Source organism: Penaeus monodon, chromosome 33 (assembly GCF_015228065.2).
Source record: "Penaeus monodon isolate SGIC_2016 chromosome 33, NSTDA_Pmon_1, whole genome shotgun sequence".
NCBI classification, from domain to species: domain Eukaryota; kingdom Metazoa; phylum Arthropoda; class Malacostraca; order Decapoda; family Penaeidae; genus Penaeus; species Penaeus monodon.
In genome coordinates, this window is record NC_051418.1 from 18,025,830 (window position 1) to 18,026,120 (window position 291).

The window sequence follows — 291 nt, forward strand, 5'->3', positions numbered from 1 at the left end:
TTAAATACAAAATTCCAAGAATTTTCGTTCATTTTTGAAAAGGAAGAAGAAAATTAAAAAAATTTTCCTTTTTTATTATTAATTTCCCCCAATTTCCTTTTTTTGGATAACCCGAAAATTTTTTTAATTTGTTTTTACCAAAGAAGAAAAAAAACAAACAACACAACAGACAAACCCACAACAAACCCACCCAAAAACACCAAAAAAAAAAAAAAAAGTTCCCAATTTTTTTTTTTATTAAATTTCCCCAAAAGTTCCTTTTAAAAAAAAGGGAAAATTTTGGATTTTTTT